The sequence below is a fragment of the Amphiprion ocellaris genome, chromosome 1, assembly GCF_022539595.1.
Source record: "Amphiprion ocellaris isolate individual 3 ecotype Okinawa chromosome 1, ASM2253959v1, whole genome shotgun sequence".
NCBI lineage: Eukaryota > Metazoa > Chordata > Actinopteri > Pomacentridae > Amphiprion > Amphiprion ocellaris.
The window spans coordinates 29,322,215-29,333,083 of record NC_072766.1 but is presented as its reverse complement, the minus strand read 5'-3'; positions in this window follow the sequence as shown (position 1 = coordinate 29,333,083).

Below are 10,869 nucleotides of genomic sequence, written 5' to 3'. Positions count from 1 at the left end.
TAGAAAACAGGGGAAAGCTCTGAATATTGTCCACATCAGACATCTTAATTTTATACAGGATTATTTGTGTTTTTAGGTTGTTTTTTTAAAAAATTATTTTAGGGTTTAAAACATGTTCAATAATTTCTGTATATTTTAGGGTTACAGTTTTAGACAAAGGTGGCGACTGGGCCATTTTTCATAAAACAATTGAGATGTGTATTTTTGGTAACCATGGAGATGATGGGACTCTTCAGAGAAGCGTGGGGGGAACGTCATGACGTCAGGCGTAAACAAAGCGGCTGAATTGATCTGGTTGAAGATGTCAGAGCTTCAGGTCCTTCTCACTTCGGAGCTGATCCTGTTTGCGAACTGATGCTCAGATGTTACTTCAAAAACTCTGTCAGATTTGTGCTGTTGTGAACTGACCTGAAGTCAGTGTGTGACTGTCAGCGGACAAACAGCTGTTGTGTTGAATCTGTCATTTGTCATCATTTCGGAGCCTTAAACTCCACGTGTTGTTAGTTGATCACTCTGAAATGCGTTTTCACTCGGAGTCAAGCTGTTCCTCCGTTTTCTTATTGAACTGTGAGAGTGACTGAATGATTTCCAGTTTCTAAAGTGGACAGTAATAAGTGACTGTAGTGTCTCAGAAGCTCCCACGTTTGTGTGATTACTTTGGAGAAGTTCCGTTGTTGGTTCCGCATGACTTGGTCAAGGTACCCGAGGTTCAGAGTGTGTAATTACGCATAGGGCTTGGTGCGCTGCAGCTGGTTGGCTGGATGAATGTTTTCTAGTGGTGATGGAGACTGTGGCATCATCCTGTAAACACACATAGTATCATGAAAGATGAAGAAATCAGTGAAGGTGCTCAGATCCTCTTTTCAAACAGTCGAATTTAAAGTTCATTTTAATACGATGTGGTTCTTTGGTTTGACGGTGGAGACACCAGTGAAATGATTTTATTAACATGTTTCTGTGGAGATGCATCACTGCTGCATGGGACTGGATCTGAATCTGTTCTGTGTATTTAGTATTTACTGGTTGAGGTGGGATCACTGTGAGAAATTAGAGGTTTGAACAGTTGCATTTTTTTGAAAAGTGCAGTTATTATAAAAAGTCAGCATCTCAAAATTTGGCTGCATAAACTGGCACAATGATAAAAACTTTCAATAACTGGTAAAAAATGTCTACATCAAAAATCTGTATTTCTATGAACGGTAATTTGTTCTTTGACAATATTTGACCTCAAAATCACACTATTTACTGTATATATTTTTTTTATATCAGCATTTAATAGATGTTTTCTTTTTTTTGGAAAGAAAACGTGCTTATATTAAATGCTGACAAATGGTAATCATTTCTAAATTGTAATTCTGTGTTTAACCCTCTTGTCGTCCTGCGGGTCAAATTGACCCGTTTTAAAGTTTGAAAATGTGGGGAAAAATATGTATATTTTCACAGTGAAAACTTCCACATTTTCAACATTTTTGTGAAATTTTTGAAAATTTTTTGGTGATCAAGAATATCAAAAGCTGCAGAGAAGTCTAAAAGAATGGCTCCAATCAGCTTCTTTTGTTCACGATCATTATACCAATCATCAACCATTTGAGTTAAGGCCGTTGCTGTGGAGTATTTTTCTCTATAAGCATGCTGGAAGTCAGTAAATAAGCTATTATTTGAAAAATATAACTGAATCTGTTCATACACAATCCCCTCCATTAATTTACTCAAAATTGGCAATAAACTTATTGGTCGGCCGTTAGAGTCAGAAAACTGCAGCTTTTTGTTCTTTGGTATTGGTACAATTTTTGCAACTATCCATGCCTGTGGCCATATATTTTTTGTAAGACATATATTAACTATATGAGTGATCACTGGAGATCACTTATATAGACATTGGACAATCAGGGTCCGTCTTTGACTGGACAGCAGCTTCACCACTGTGTCCACCTGGATCCAGTTTAGTTTGATGGAATCAAGTGAACGATGTGAGAAGAAGAAAGTCTCTGAGGTCAAACAGCAGCAGAGTTACAAATGTGGCTTTGTTTCTGTTTCCAGAGGACTTGGGACCTCCATTGAAGCCCCGATCCACTGATCCAGGGAGACGCAGACTCCTCCAACTGGTTACACACACACACACACACACACACACACACACACACACACACACACACACACACACACACACACACACACACACACACACACACACACCACCATGTTTACCCACCATCCTTCCCACCTCTCCCCTTCCTCCTCTTCCTCTAGCTCCTCCCCCTCCTTGCTTTCTCCCATCCCTCCCTCCCTCTTTCCACCCTCCTCCTCCTCCTCACTTTCTCCCATCCCTCCGTCCCTCTTTCCACCCTCCTCTCCCTTCTCCTCCTCCTCACTTTCTCCCATCCCTCCCTCCCTCTTTCCACCCTCCTCCTCCTCCTCACTTTCTCCCATCCCTCCGTCCCTCTTTCCACCCTCCTCTTCTCCCTCCTCCTCCTCCTCGCTTTCTCCCAACCCTCCCTCCCTCTTTCCACCCTCCTCTCCCTCTTCCTCCAGCTCCTTTTCCTCCTCCAGCTCCTCTTGTCTTCGTTCTCCTTACCCACATCCTCCTCCTTTTCCACTGACCGGCTGGACTTGCAAGATCACAGATGAGGACGACCTCAAGATCTTCTTTCGCAGGGTGCCCTCACTGTACTCCCTGTATTCTCCCATTTCTTCCTCCTCCCTTCCTCCTTCTCCTCTTCCACGGGTTTCTCCAGTACCAGCAGATGGGAGTCGGACTTGTCGGATCTCCACAGAGGAGAACAACATGTCTCTTCAGAGGTCACCCTCAGTCTCCTCCTCTTGCTCCTCCTGCTATTCTACCTGTTGCTCTTCTTGCTCCTCCTGCTGTTCTACCTGTTGCTCTTCTTGTTGCTTCTGCTGTTCTCCCTGCAATTGCAACTCCCCCTGCATGTCTTCCTCCCTCCCTGCCATCTGCTCTCCTCCCTCCTCTCTGTCTGCTTCTAACACCTGTCCTCATGTTTCTCCTCCTCAGCCCCCGCAGATCTCCAAGCCCACTTTGGCTACTTGTCCTCCTGTCGAGCCTCGTGCTCCGGCAGCGGGTCCAAGTAGTCCAAAGTGGGTGAGGAACCTGCGGGCCCTCATGGAGGAGTGCAACAGGTGGCATGGCTGCCTGACAGGTAAGAGAGGTGTTGGGCCTCCAGCAGGCCAACCTCCAGGTAAGAGGTCTTGCACTTCGACTCTTACATTTAATATAGTTTCATTCTAGTTTTTAGGTTTTTAAGTTTTACTGAATGTGATTTATGTTGGATGTGATCTGACCAGATTTTATTTGAATGATCCTGTTGTGATGATGTCTGGTTGATCTATTCCAACTTTATTTGAATTAAGGTTTCTGGTTTTATTGTACATAGTTCGTTTGCACACTGTGATTTATGTTGGATGTGATCTGACCAGATTTTATTTGAATGAAACTGTTGTGATGATGTCTGGTTGATCTATTCCAACTTTATTTGAATAAATTTAAATGTATTATCTATTGTTTGTGGCCCTGTGATGGACTGGCGAGCTGTCCAGGGTGTCCCACCCTGGACCCACAGTGGGGTCCACAGTGACAAGGACCAGAGTTCAGTGGAATCACACTGGGAGGGAGGAGGAAGATTTCATGGGCCGCTGCACAGTTTTAGGTTTATATTTTATATTCACAATACAAGAAGTTTTTAAATCTTCAATAGGAGGTGATAAATGTTCTGACATGTTCTCCCGTTGTTTTTTTCAGCCCCAAGTTCTGACGACTCCGGGACTCAAACCTGAAAGAAGGATGACCCCAAAGATGAGACACATCTCCAGCAAGGACATGAAGACGAGGAACCGAATCCACCAGAGACGACCCTAGAGACGACCACCAGCTTATGAGACAACAGGACAACTTTATAAAGAGCAGAATGCACTGGTGCTTTACACGTACTTTAGAAAGAATCACCCTACACATACTGCATGTTTCCACAGTATATTTAGTATATCACTGAGAAAATGTAGTTCTGTCAGAATCAATGGAAAAATCAATCTACATGTGTGTTTTTTTTAATCGCTGCTTCCTGGACACTGAATGATTTCAACAAGGATGGAACAACAAGGAGAGGAAAGTTGTTAAGAAGAAAAGGATGATGGGAACCAGATCCAGGACCAGTGCATGACGTGAGACCACTCAACTAATACAAGGTGAGTCCATGGAGTAAACTGGCTCATTAGATACTTGATGTTAATATGAGCATTGCAGTTCTACGGTTCAAATGTAATTATTTGTCTGTGATTTAATGAACCTTCTTGCTGTGTTTTTGCTCTCTTTAGAGCTCTCTCTGCAAGACACCCAGTAAAATGAAGAATCAGATCAGGACAAGAAACTGGACAAGAGCTGCCCCAGCATGTGAATACAGACAATGGAAGAGGGGATGCTTATTATAGTGACACAAAAGGTGAGACGACAAAGAAATCTAATTCTGTTGTGTTTCATTATTTTCAGCATGCTGTGGCCTATAACAAAGGGCATCATCCATCCATTAGCTACACTTTTTATCCTATATAGAGTTGTGAGGGTTGCAGGTCACCAGTCCACCTCAGAGCGATCACAAAGAGACAGACAACCATTCACACTAACCATTTAGATTTAGTTTAGAATCATCGGTTAACCTTCCATGTATGCATTTGGATTGCAGGAGGAAGTCGGTGTACAAAGAGAAAATCCCACACAGTCCCAGAGAGAACATGAAGAGGAAGAACCAGATGACCAGCAGGTTGGTACCAATATAAATACAATGAACCTGGTGACAGTGTATTGTTACATACTACTACTGAATGTGAATCTCACACACGTCTGTGATTCTTTTCTTCCAACGCTGTGACTTCAGAATCTAAGAAGACAAAGAAGCAGTTGGAGGAGCCTCCAGATGATTAGCAACAGAAGAAACGTGTCCGAGAACAGGAAGAAGAAGACCAACATCAAAGAGAGAAGAAGAAATAGACCCAAGAAGAAGACTAAGAAAGAAAAGCTCCAGATTACACCAAAGGTAAACTTCTCAAATGAAATGTGTTTACAGATAAAGTCATTTCAGTGGATGTCTTTACTGGAGATGTAGATGATGTGAATGACAGCCTCAACATTACATTTACTTTAATGTAAGACTTAGTTGTTTTTTCTCCAAATGTAAAAACACCAACCCAGGCTACTGCACTGAGCACCTCCCCTCTCCTCATCTCCTCTCCTTACAGTTAGATGCCACCATTGTATGTCGCTAACTTTGTGTTTGGTCCTCTCTGCAGGTGTCTCTGGATCTGGTGCTACACGTTTAGATCTGCTTTTACTGGCCTCACCAACCTGCAAAGAGTTCATGTTCTCTCCCTCCTGTGTACCCTCATCCCAAACGGAGGTTTTTTTTTCAACTTCCTGGCAACAGGAAGTTTTTTTTCCTCCACGCTGCTACCAAATGCCTGATCTGATCCAAATGCAATAAGAGAGAGTCTTAAATAAAAAGTCAAAACAAAAGAACTGTATCCGTTTTGTTTTGCAGATTCAACGACTTCAGAATGCAATACAAGGTGTTCCCTTTTTCTCCTTTATTTCTTAACAGAGGTTACACATATGCATCTCTATGTGTGTAGTTCTATAAACAAGAAACAAATGGAAAGAAGCCAACAATAAGTATACAAAACTACATAAACATGGCACAGCAACTATCATCTTAAATATAAACAAAGAACATTTTCAACCTACTGGTAAATGTACAGCCACAAGGAAACATGACAAGCAACACTAAATATACATCTGAACAGTCCCAGCAAACATTCTCTTCTGAAGCTTCTACGAACATAAAAGATAGTTCTCCTCTGCAGAGCAGCAGAGTGTAGTGGCCTCTGATTGGCCAATGTCTTAATAGTCTGTCTAGCAGGCCTTTTTCGTCCTTTGTCATGTGTTTGTGTAGAAATTTGACATTATGGACCCTTCCTGTAATTTTAGGTTTTAAAGAACCTTATTCTATGGTTGGAAAATTATACTAGTCTACAAATGTGTTTTCAAACCACTGGTTTCTTGAAAACACCTGTGAAATCAGCTTCAAACTCTGTAGCATTTGAATATATGAAAGATTGTTCAATAACTTGGGATAAATACACAGAATAGTGTATTCACTGAATACACAAATGCTGCTACTTTAGTGTTAACAGACAGCTTTGGGTTAGCTTTTCTTTGCAGTGCTTGTTTTATTTACAAAAAAAAACACTAGATAATGACATAATCACAAATAGAAAATATGAAGTAAAACACATCCAAATCAGAGACACGTCACCCACGATTACATGTCACCTCCTGAATGTGTTGCTTTTACTGAAGTGCAGAGGTTTAACAGGTGCAGCAGCTTCGGATCTCTGTGGACTGAGCTGAAATCCGTCCCAAGGCAACAAAAATCTGATGATTTTAACCTACTGATGGGTTCTGCTTTCCTCCTGTTACTCTCTGCTCTACCTGCTTCATCCTGGATTCTAAATAATCCCAGTTATGATGGACTTTAGCATGTGGCTATGGTCTTCTACATATTAGTACATAAATGCAGGCTGAACTACAGCTGCTCTCATTTCTGCAGGACAAAGGTGAAGCACTGCAGATCAGTCATTAGGAATTAGGGAGACAGAACATGAAAACCAACAAATATGCTGCTAAATTGTCAGTGCACTCTTCTTTTGATTTTCTCTGGAGCTGCAATAAGCTCGGTCCAAGCTTTTGTACATCTGCAGTCTTGAGGTCTATTTATAAATGTGTGTAAAAAAACATTTGCTGCTTGATGGTTCTGAGCTGAACAGTTATAATATAGTTAACTACATTTGTGAGTCTTTCTACCTTGTAATGATGTTTTAATTTCACTTGGGCACATGTTTATGAGTAAATATTGTCCACAACCTCATGATTTATGAGAAAATAAAGATCTGCAGCATCTGACGTCACCAACATCTTTACGTGATTTATGTTTTCTAAAAGTTCAAGATGGCGGCACTTTTGCGCGCAACAAGAACTTTTAAACTGAACTGTTCTCTGGTTGATAGAAAAACTTTTAAACTGAACTGTTCTCTGGTTGATAGAAGAACTTTTAAGCTGAACTGTTCTCTGGTTGATAGAAGAACTTTTAAACTGAGCTGTTCTCTGGTTGATAGAACTTTTAAACTGAACTGTTCTCTGGTTGATAGAAGAACTTTTAAACTGAACTGTTCTCTGGTAGAACTTTTAAACTGAACTGTTCTCTGGTTGATAGAAGAACTTTGAAACTAAACTGTTCACTGGTTGATAGAACTTTTAAACTGAACTGTTCTCTGGTTGATAGAAGAACTTTTAAACTTAACCACTTTCTGTCCAAAGAATGTATTGTTTTAAAGGTTTGTTTCACCCAAAACACTATTTTTTGGTGGGGTATTTATAGCTTTAAAGGTTTATACTGCTGAAATACTACTGTCTGTCCAAGTACTTACGTTTTTTTTTTTTAAATTACACCAAAATGCTATATTTTTTTAATCAAGTATTTATAGTTTTAAAGGTGCTATCCATCCAAAATGCTAACTCCTAACAAGCAAGTTATAGTTTTAAAGGTTTATTCCACTCAAACATAGTTAATAGTTGTAGCTGTACAAAGTTTATAATTTTTTATCAGTGTCTGAACTAGAAAACTAGAAAAACTGGCCCCCCTTTTGAGTAAACAAGTTCATGAAAAACAAAGGTCTCAGAAATGTGGTCCTCTACTGTAGACACATTAGTAACTCAACTAAAGAGAAACAATAATCCATCGTTATTTTAAGACATGAAGGTCAAATCAGTCCAGAACATTTCAGGAGAGTTTCTCCAGAAAGCACCAAAATGTGTGAAGAAGCTGCAGGAAAGGAAGAAGAAGAAGTCCTTTTTAATTCAGAAATCACCAACAGACAGCAGCTCAGATTGAGCTGCATTCAAATGTTTCAAACATTAGTCCTGTTTTTTTTTATGTTTCTGTAGATTATTTTTGTGGATTGTCTTCATTTTATTGTTTTCTGATAAGTGAATAAACATTTATTTTCTACTGATTTATTGCTGGAATGTTAGTTTATTCAATTATTCTGGTTCACACCTTCATCGGGGGATAAACTGGATCTGGCAGCTTTCTGCAGTTTCTGACATTTTACCGCCATCTTGTGGTCAGATCAAAAACTATTTTTTTCTATTTTGAAAAACTGTAAGCTGTTTTCATACTTATGTATGTTTATACTGAGGATGTTTCAAGGGCAGAAGTTTTACAAAATAGTCTTCATGAACTATATGTGCTGGGAAATGATACGATATCATACAGAAGTGAAGGATAAAAAAACATAAGACTGAATACAGACCTACATGAATCTGAATCCTAACTGCATTTGTTAAACTGAGACTTTAGTGTAATGTAGTAATTTTAATTGACTAGAAATATTAATACAATATACATATATTTCTGTGTGGCTTTTTCTGTTTGCTTCGGCTCATTGTCTTGATAGAAAACAAATCTTCTCCAAGTCTCACTTCTCTTCAGACTGCATCAACTTGTCCTCCAGGATTATTTTACCCTCTACCTTTACAAGCCTTCCGGGACCTGCTGCTGAGAAACACCATGATGCTGCCACCACCAATGTTCCCTCTAATTTTTCATGAGTCTGAGCAAACACACAAACTCCCTGAGCGTCCCTTGGACCACTGTGAGCAACATCAGACGTGTGCACTGTGGTCACACCAGCATCACATCCATTCAAGTTACATGGTTCATTAAAAGAATCAAATTACAGCATTTACATTTCTGTTAAAACACTTTATCTGTATAGGAGCCAGTTGAAGGCTGCAGTGATTTTAGTGACACTACAATGCATAAGAGTGAAGTTATTGAATATTTGTCACTCTTTACTGTTGCAGCGGTTTTGAAAATTGCAGACGGACCCTGTTCACTCCATAGACACCAATGTTATTCCTGTAGCTTGAAAGACAGCTACTTTTGATAAAACTGGGCTTGTAGCACATTGTCTGCCTTGCAACAATGGGAAAGAGGCACCGTTTATGTTCTGACAGCCTATATCTAACGAGTTATTGATGCTGGAAGTCCCAATCTGTGAATGTCTTTCCAACTTTACTGAACTTGGGGCCACTACCACCTAAGGAGTGATATATTTAATTTTGAAAAAAGCATTTAGCCATACTTAAAGCTTTAAGTGCTTCATTAACACAGAACTAAAAATTTTGTATTGTTTTATTATCACAGGTTCTGTCTGAAAAGAGGTGGCATCATTTTAAACAATGAAATCAACCTAACAAAATGTGATGACCAACCAGTGAACAATATTGAATTCTGCAAAAACAAAAACAACTTTTTAAAAAATCTAAATCTTATCTTAACACAGTTAATGTATTAACTTATTTTTGTGTGTATGCATGTATTTATTGATTTATTTAGTACTGTTAACATATCAGAGTTCTGAGTGAATTTTTCTTAAGATAGGCAAAGGCCATTTATTGATTACATATAGGCTATTAAATGTTTATTAAAAACTAAAAAGCATTTAAAAAAAAAAAAAAAAAACAGTGCCTCACTGGCCTCCTCAGACCACTGCTTCACACACTTTTTGGTTGGGGGTTGTTTTTTCACCAAAGGTGTGTAAGCAGGGAGCAGAAGGACCAGGTTGTGGTCTGAGCGGCCAAGTGGGAGAGGGGGGAGCAACTGTAGGCATCTGCTGTGTTTGTATAGAGCAGATCCAGAGTTTTGTTGTCCCTGGTGGGGCAGTCCATGAACTGATGGAAGGTGGGGAGAGTGGCAGCCAGGGAAGCATGGTTAAAATCCCCAGTGATGAGGAAGAAGGCTTGAGGATGCGCTGTCTGTAACCGTGAAACCACACTGTGGAGGAGCTCGCAGGCTGAGTCGGCGTTGGCCGAGGGAGGGATATACACCGTTACTGCAGTAACGTGAAAACTCCCTCGGCAGGTAGTACGGCTGGATGCTAACAACTAGCAGCTCAATGTCCCTGGTACACCGCTGCTCCTTGATATAAATGTTCCCAGGGTTACACCACTTGTTGTTTACAAACATCGCTACTCCCTCGCCTTTCTTCTTACCACTCTCCCTCATGTCTCTGTCCGCTCTGATCAGATGAAACCCGTCGAGCTGCACCAGTGAGTCCGGGGTTAGCTCGTTCAGCCAGGTCTCCATGAACGAGTTAACCTGAGTTAAGTGATCACATGGTAGTAACAAGTTGCGATGCATAGTTCTTGATCTCCCTCTTCCCTGCTCAGGCTTGACTTCATAGACTGGGATGTCCTCTCCAACCTTGCGAATCACAACATGGATATTCTCCTCCCAATGATTACGAAGCTTCCCTGTGCCTCCTCTTGGTGTCAGATTTCTGATAAGGATACGATCACCAGGATACAAAACTGAGCTTCTCACCTTCCCATCGTAATGTCTTTTACTCCTTTCTGTTGACTTCTTTGCATTCGCTTGTACTATGTCATATGTGTCCTGCATTTCATGTTTCTATTTCTCCATGTATGTTCGATGGTCAGTTTTCCCTGTCTCAGTGGTGAGGCCAAATAAGAGGTCAATAGGTAATCTTGGAGACCTTCCAAAAAGAAGGTAAAAAGGGGAGAAACCTGTTACCTCAGATCGTGTACAGTTATATGCATAGATCAACTTGTTCAAGGATTCTTTCCAGTTTGTCTTCTGTTTGTCAGTCAGTGTCTTTAGCATTTGCAGTAATGTGCGATTAAAGCGCTCAACTTGCCCATTTCCCTGAGGGTGGTAGGGTGTCGTTCGCGACCCTAGTACACCACAGTTCTTTTTTAGCTGGGCCAAGAGATGGTTCTCA